Genomic DNA, 8,074 nt, shown 5'->3' on the forward strand with positions numbered 1-8,074 from the left:
GGAGAGCATTGCAAGCATGCCCTGCTGCTGATGCAGACTGTTTTAAAGGTTTGAAATGGGGGTATTAACGTAACCTTGAAGAGCTGAGAATTATTTTGTTACCTCTGCAAACTGGAGCCATTGAGCCACCACTGAGTATAATGTCAGTAACATTACGATTGTCACTTTTTTAAATGTATAAATTCTGTTTTTGCATGGTATTACAGTACACTGCACAGTACTTGGTATTACAGTACACTGCACAATACCTTAAACAATCTAGTATGCACTTGACGGTAAAATATTTGGTATCACTTAAACACTAGGTGGGGCTGTGGCAGAGTGGTTAGCGAACTGAGTTTAATTCCCAATCACGGTTAACATCAGTGGCAAGTAATACCAGAACTGGCTCTGTCTTCTTTTCACCAACCAAACCCGAGACAATTATGGTCAAAAACCCCCATTAGGAAAAAACATAGGGAGACCTCCATCTGATACGATAGGTGGGTCCAGATGTCTTGTGACCCCTATTTCATCTTTAAATACTTAACATTTTTGGAAGTAATAAATAATTAAAATGTATAATGCGCATTCCATCCTAGGATCCCAATGCGCAATGCATGGAAAGCAGGAAACAAAAATAGAACCAGAGCAACCGACCATACTAAAGAGGGAAGGCCACTTTAAAAAGATGGGTTTTCAAAGCAGACTTAAATATATCTACCGACTCTGATTTCCTGATTTCAAGTGGCAAGACGTTCGTTCCCGATCACCAAAACAGCGCAACACAGACATCGGAGTACTGAGTAGTTGGAGATCAGAAGCTATTAAGGACCTTGATGGAATATAAATGCATTAGTTCCTGCAAGTATTGTGGGGTGAGCCTTTTTTAAAGTTTCTAGGTTAATAGTAGTATCTTAAAACCCGCTCGGAATTTGGCCCGTTGACAATGAAGAGATGAGGACTTGTTTAATGTGCTTACGGAAAAGTGTACGTGTGAGCGCTCTAGAAGTTGCATTCTGAACAAGCTGGAGTTCGCCCAGTACTGTGCTCGGTATCCCAACCAGGAAGGCGTTGCAATAGTTGAGTGAGGATAACACAAAAGCATGGACCGATCTCTCCAAGTCAGCATGTGACAGGAAGCGACGCATTCTGGTAATATTTATTAGGTGGAAAAAGGACATTTTAACCACCTTAGATATATGTTCCTCAAAGGATGATGACTGGTCAAACTGAACACCAAGGTTTCTGACCTCCCGTGTGGGAGTGACATCGTGACCATCAATCGACAAACGTGGCGAATCAGTTTTAGAAAGATGCAGAGGGGAGCCGGTGCATATGGCTTCAGTCTTGTCAGCATTTAGCAGCAAAAAGTTTGGCGCAACCATGAATTAATTCCTGTTAGTGATGCAGATAGCACAGAAGATGCTGTTGCATAGTCTGGTCTTAACCGGATATAAATTTGAGATTTATCTGCATAGCAATGGAAGGATAACCAACATGTTGGTGCAGAATCACCATTGATGCCATGTAGATGCTAAAAATGTGATGGGCCAAGCACAGTAAGATTTATTTAAAACAAAAATTAATATGCAAAGGAGAAAACATATTCGGGGTAAATTAATTGGGGGGGTCACAAGACATCTGAACCACGTTGTACATTACATTTTGACTTTGAAAACCCCCCGCCCACCTCCTACGCATTTCACAAATTAGCACTAGTCGCATTCCTGCATTTCCCATAAATATGCTAAATTCCTCTTGATATGCAGATTCTTTTGTCAAGGCGCATTTCCCCCCCTTCCAACCCAGCTTAAATAGACGCGCTAAGCGTGGTGGTGTTTCATTTAGACGCTGTCGCCTCTACAGACCTGGTCTTCACCTGAGGACGGCTGCTTGTGTTGTGGCCGAAACGTCGTGAGAATTATTTTATTATGTTTAATTTTTATTATTTTATTACTTCCCTTCTACGTTACTTTACCGAAAGAACCAAGAAGACATTGCATGTCGTTTACTTTTGGGGAAATCTTCAACGTACCAAACTGACACAATTGCTTTGTCATGCAATCCCTGATTAATCCTGCCACGCAACACGTGTTGCAACCGAGCTTTAACGTCCTTTGTGAAACATTTATGGTTTAAGCGTCCAAAAAAATGTCATCTCAGGATGCCTGCATGACTTGATTAGAGGTGCCGATTAGTTGGCTCATGTCGTGTGGGGCTTTATAAGGAGGGGGACCTGCATGCCGAGGTGAGCTCGCATCCTCACCTGGACTCAACGAAGAAGCAATCGTCATGGCTTTTCCTCGAGCACTCTTGCTGCTGCTGGTGGTCGTCGGGCTCGCGTCTGCTTGTCCCTGTGGCAGAAAGACGTGTTGCGTTCGAGGCTTGACCGTTTACTGCTGTTTTGCAGACAAGGCAAGATGCTTCTTTCACGTGGCGACCGCAGTAGCACACGTTATGGTGGCTCTGTAGCAAACGTAAATGTTCAACTTTGTCCTCGAATTCTAAATCAATTCAAAAATTATAATTTTGTAGCTGTAAATGGCTTATATCTCTCGGTACGAGTGGGTAATTTGAGTAAACTATTTAACTAGGGATAGTGGAATGGGAAATTTAGGAATGTATTTGAACATAAACATTTATTTTGGGTCCTTATTGATTGAATTGTATTAACTGAATTGACTCCTCCGTTTATTTATCTATACAAAGAGATGGAGCCTAAGGCCTGCCTTTATAGAAGATGCTCAGTTAGACCTAACCTCAGAAGGCAAGCTCTTAGACTCAGTATTTGATTTAACCTTAATGTAGATTCGCATATTCACATTATATTTTTATGCATGCAAAACATAAATATTTTGTTTGTTGTTGATTTTAACCTGAACTAATAACCACGTGAAATCCACTGCATGCGGAATCTGTATTAAGCCGAGGTAAAATAATGAATGACAGTCGTGAATAATTGCAATTATAATTTAAGGGATAGGTTTTCACGACGAATGTTATGACTCATAATTTTTTTTTGGGTCAAATCACTTGAGTACAATGCCATTGTGTCGCATACTGTCCTCCACCCGCTAGATAAATACATGAAGTTCTCAGGGCTTCAGCTCGCTTCACAACCTTTAACAAATAGGTTCGACGCTTCGCTTGTAAATACATCCATAATAATCATGCGATTTCCAGAGTTCAACTCCTGCATGAGTTGAAATGTCAATGCGTTTATTCGGCTGTGTCTGGTGGAGGGGAGTGTATGACACACATTGGCATTGTACAGGCTGCTCCAGATATCTTCTGTCCCCCATTTAATTATCTAAAAGTAAGGTTTATTTAAAACAATGTAAGAGGTCAATTAATTGGGGAGGGAGGGGGGGTCACAACATATCTGGACAGAAGTGACCCTGCTTCAAACAAGTCAGAGCACAGAAAGAGCACGGTGAAGATCCACGCAAGTATTGAAGGATCTTCGATTGTGCTGAATGGACGCTGTTGATTGGGCTTGCAGGGTGAAAACGACGGAGTCGTGCAGTTGAGCATGGGGCCGGCCCAAGCCGTGTCGCCCTTCAACGCACACGCCCGCTCCTGCTCGGGCTCCGTGTGCTCAGCCAATGGAGAATCTCGCTGCTGCCCCTTGTCTGAGGTGCGTGGAACAGCTTGCGTGATAGGGACCCCGGTGATCTCTCCTGGAAAAAATTAGGTTTTCATCTACGGCAGGAGTCGGCAAAAAAAAAAATAAGAAGAAGAGCATTTTTATTTTTCTAATTCGGTAAAGTAAAAAATGAAGTGAAATATATTTCAAGAGCCGCAATGCACGCGGTGAATGACGGTCACGAAGCAGTCGTTTAAAGAGCCGCGGGTCGTGGCGTGTTCTTCATCACAAATAATTTGCATGGGTAAAGTTATATATACATAACATCATAGTACATTTGATATTCACGCCGTTATTATCACACGAAGCTATAACCGAGCTATATTTTACAGAGGAGCATAGTCTGCAATATTGCTGTGTGATGTTATTCAGTTAAGTAATGTATTATATTTTTTATATTGCCAACTTTGGACCATGGCGCCAGCAAAAAAGTTTGAGTTTATTGGATTTGTTACACGGATGGTCCCGTGTAGCCAATTTTTACGGCTATTTTACAATTGAGATCCGTTGTGTGTAGACACAGCAGCAGCAACAAACTTGATGCCAGTGCCTTTGTGTGGAGAAGTTTATGTGATATTTGTGTGCCCAGGGTTCATGCTGTGGAGATGGGAAGTCATGCTGTGGCAAAGGGACAACCTGCGCCATGTATGGAGGGGTCAACCTTTGCCTTCCCCATGCTGAATTAAGCTTCCCAGGTACGTACTTTGCGGATGTGTTGTATCTTTGCAGTGTTCACACACCTGCACAAGCACATGGTTTTTCAAAATCTATTTCTCAAGCCGTATCAAATATACTTCTTAAATCCACTGATCAGGCCCTTAAATTTCGATTTAAAGATTTCGTGACTGCAGGGATTCATCTTCTTGGTTTTTTCGGTAAAGTCACGTAGAAGGGAAGTAATAAAATAATAAAAATAAAACATAATAAAATAATTCTCACGACGTTTCGGCCACAACGCAAGCAGCGTCTGTCTCCCTGACAGACCTGGTCTGTCGGGGAGACAGACCTGGTCTTCACCTGAGGACGGCTGCTTGCGTTGTGGCCGAAACGTCGTGAGAATTATTTTATTATGTTTTATTTTTATTATTTTATTACTTCCCTTCTACGTGACTTTACCGAAAGAACCAAGAAGATGATCAGGCCCTGTCACAGGTCGTTACATTTTTAAATGCCGTGAGAGTTTACGTTTAAATCATGTCCCTGTCAAATCTTGGGTAGCGAAGCAAATTTGAGCCTGGATAGTGATTGGGCGGGCACCTCCAATGTATACAATAAGCGTTATAGGCTGCTGGGAAGCTATGTTGTCGGAAGACGATTCAGCAAAATCCATTGTTGTACTCTACTATCCCACCTGCTTTCATCAATCGGCACTGACCATTGTGCTGAGCTATACTCAAATTACTCCCCTCAAGGCTGTAAGCAATAAAAATAATTTTTGTCACGCAATAAAAAAAAATCTAATAACAGTGGACTCCCCTCCAACCCACCCCACCCCACCGTACCCTCCGCCAAGTGGCCACGATGTTGAACCGTGAGCAGCAGGGCGGCTGCGTGGACGACAGCGGCTGCCCCGCGGGGAGCGAGTGCCACGGAGTGACTGACGACACCAAGGGGCAGTGCGTGAGCTCGGCCGTGCCCATCCCTGCGGAGGTGCTGTAGAGCGACTTTCGTGAGTACTGACACCCGCACACTATCTCATACCAAGGTCATGCGCCCACTGCCAATGAAGTATTGTTTAAGTTTAAATGTTTTAGGCCCTCTCAGCCACATACCAAATGCTAAATTCAACACCTGCAGTAATATTAAATCGACAATATTTGAAATCTATCAATCCACACTCTGTCAAGGCCTCTCCCATGCAGCGTTAGTTGGCATGGGAGTTGTTTTACGACATTCACCTTGATGATAAATGTATGTTGGTGAATGGGGATCCCCAGATATTATTCACCACTGAAGTTAGAAGTTAGCTATGACCAGCAAGCAAACTTAGGTAGCTGGGCTCATTGTGTCTTAACCACTCACTCACCACTCTACTCAAAGATTACACGATAGTATTGTCTTAACATAAAAGAGGAATACTTGAATGTGATTAAATAGGGAAATATAGCACGTAAAATAATATATACAATTAATGTTCATTTATCCACGCGTGGATTCTGAGCATTGCGAGTTAACCGTGCTTGCGGGAATTTTTTAATTTTATTTACCCACATGACCACAAACAGTACAAACCATGGACAAGTCAAATCAAGTATATTTATTTTTGGTTAATACCTGCCACCCAAAGCATTACACACGTTAACGTAAAATAAACCATTCTTTTCAGTAAAATTAATAATAAAAACAAGTGTTGGGTGTGAGTTAACCACACATTTCAGATGTTTTTTTTACGAAACACAACGTAAGTTGGGCAGATTGAGAAACATGACGCCTCACACACGATGCCTCAACAAACGTAACCTGACGCAGAGGGTGAACTGTGCCGTGATGTATCGTCAAAGGGTTGAGAAATGTTTGGGAGAGTATTATTCTGGCGCAATACAACGAAGACAACCGGCTCCACTACTGTGCTGTGCTAATGTTAATATGTCCTCCATTATAGCACTTGCATCAAAAGTCTGAGTCCTTATGAAGGGTCTCTTGTTATTACTGAAAGCTTGTTTTTTTTGTCCCAGTAGGTGATGGGCATTTCTGTCAGTGATGCCTGCTGCTGTCAGTGATGCTTGCTGCTGTCTGATCGATAGCACCCTGCTTACATCGCCAGGTCTCTGTGCTTGCAACAAGGCATTGCATGCGTACTTTCTTGATTATACATGATACAACAGATGACACGTTACATTAGGTACACTGCCTGATCAAGTTAACTGCTGTGCATGTTCTTGCCATTGTACACGGCACACTGCACACCATGTCTTGCAAGCTGGGACAGTTTTTTGATCCACAGTCTGCCAGAATCTCCTAATATTCCAGTAAAATAGTTCCCGTCTCTTGAAAGGTGATGTGTCTTGAAGCTTACTGCTGAACTATTTTTCATGATTTCATGCCTCAGCACATTTTTGGAATGCACTTATCACTTTTTTAGGAACAACATTTTTTAAATTTCCACCAAACAACTTTGTGACCCAAGTCTAAAGAGGAATGTTTCAGGTGAAATGTGATTGGATCAATTATGATCAATTGATTACTAAAGCTGCACGGGTGATGTTTTTTTTTTATAATCATTTATCAATGTTGTCCAACCAGACCTGGTTCTCCGAGGGAGATTCACAGGTCCATCTGGTGGATTAGATCCTGATTAAATTGATTAACTAGGATTTCTGATGATCCAATTGAACATGTGCTTGTCACACCCAACTTGACCCACTGCTGCAGCTTATTGGTTCCTTGGAGTCATGAACAGCAATTGCAGTATATTTACCAACAGCTCTTCACAAGATCACACACATACATAAGCACAACATGCACATGATTTCACAAGCTAATACCAAAACATCCACTGTGCATTGGGTGTTTTTCCAACAAATAACCAGTTTTTTTTCTTTCTATGACTTATAACATTAACTGCAGTTTTGATTTTTAAAAATGACAGCGATTCTGATTAATATGCGGGAGATGAAATTACAACAAAGCACTTGTACACCATTTAAACAAACATGTGAAATTACTCTATCAGTGGTGTAAAACGTGGACAAAGCATATCAGACTTCGTGTGCTTATTTTATTAAATGATGCTTCAACAATAAAACAATAATCAAAGGCACCTGCTGTGTTTTTGTGTTCTTGAATGTGTAGTGTTGTACAGACGGACTCTTCAACGTCTTTTGTAGCACACACTTTTATTCGTCTTATGAACACAGTCCCTATGCACTGAGGGGTATACGGTCCCCTCACCCGTTACACTCAGAACGTACAAGCCTCCGCACCCTACAGGCTACTTAATATCCCGCTCTTTCAGTGTCCTCTGACTGGACCTAGGGGATGTCTCCCCGACCACTGGTTACACTGAACCCTAGCCCTTATAAGGGCTGGAGGGCTTGGTCCAGGGTCCTAGGCTTCTTCCGCCGTCTTGGGTCTTCGTGTAGTCGAACTCCTCGAGAGCTCTGAGCGCTCTGGCTTTATACTTGTTCGTGGCCGGGTTGTCCAATCCCCGGCCACCTTGTGGAACCCTGTGATTGGTCATTCCCAATCTGCTTTAGGATCCCAATTCACCCTATCTGACCCTGACCATTAGGTCGCGCGGGAAAACCTTGTTTACGGTCAGCGCTCACAGCTTGTGAGACCCTGACCGTTAGTTTGAGCGGGAAAACCTTGTCAACGATTAGCTCTCCCAGTTTGTGAACATCGAGTAGGTAACTCTACTACAAATGTTAAAAGTTTGCTACCAAAAGGTAAGAAACGGCAAAGCAATTTACCAGAACAGATACATGCCATGCCTCCCAAACATCC

At 42.5% G+C, this 8,074-nt stretch overlaps 1 pseudogene; it reads left to right on the forward strand.

Moving 5' to 3' along the window:
- The window catches only part of LOC133343239 (progranulin-like), a 29,341-nt pseudogene extending 21,953 nt beyond the window's left edge, over nt 1–7,388 (forward strand).
- The last annotated feature ends 686 nt before the right edge of the window (nt 7,389–8,074 follow it).

Source organism: Lethenteron reissneri, chromosome 17 (assembly GCF_015708825.2).
Source record: "Lethenteron reissneri isolate LAM-NWPU_2019-01 chromosome 17, ASM1570882v1, whole genome shotgun sequence".
In the NCBI taxonomy this organism is placed as follows: domain Eukaryota; kingdom Metazoa; phylum Chordata; class Hyperoartia; order Petromyzontiformes; family Petromyzontidae; genus Lethenteron; species Lethenteron reissneri.